General features: G+C 18.6%; 1 protein-coding gene across 3 annotated transcripts in view; it reads right to left on the bottom strand.

Annotated features, from left to right (window-relative positions):
• depdc5 (DEP domain containing 5, GATOR1 subcomplex subunit) overlaps positions 1-296 on the bottom strand; it is a 33,203-nt gene that overhangs the window by 32,111 nt on the left and 796 nt on the right. The gene's annotated exons all lie outside the window — the stretch shown is intronic.

Here is a 296-nt window from a genome sequence, read left to right as displayed (position 1 = left end):
TATTTATACATTTTCTCACACACACACACACACACACACACACATACATATATATATATATATATATATATACGTTTTAGTAATTTTGTTGTATGTTTTTGTTAAAAAAGAAAAATTATTATTGTTAATAAATATATTTTATTTAAACATTTTATTTCACACACACACACACACACACACATATATGTTTTAGTAATTCTGTTGCATGTTTTTATTAAAAAAATTAAAATGAAAATTATTGTTGATACATTTATTTTATTTACACATTTTATTTCACATATATGAATATATATATA

The sequence above is a fragment of the Sinocyclocheilus grahami genome, unplaced genomic scaffold (assembly GCF_001515645.1).
Source record: "Sinocyclocheilus grahami isolate Dianchi unplaced genomic scaffold, SAMN03320097.WGS_v1.1 scaffold828.1, whole genome shotgun sequence".
NCBI lineage: Eukaryota > Metazoa > Chordata > Actinopteri > Cypriniformes > Cyprinidae > Sinocyclocheilus > Sinocyclocheilus grahami.
Note: the sequence above shows the minus strand (reverse complement) of the source record. Positions and strands in the feature narration are given on the sequence as shown.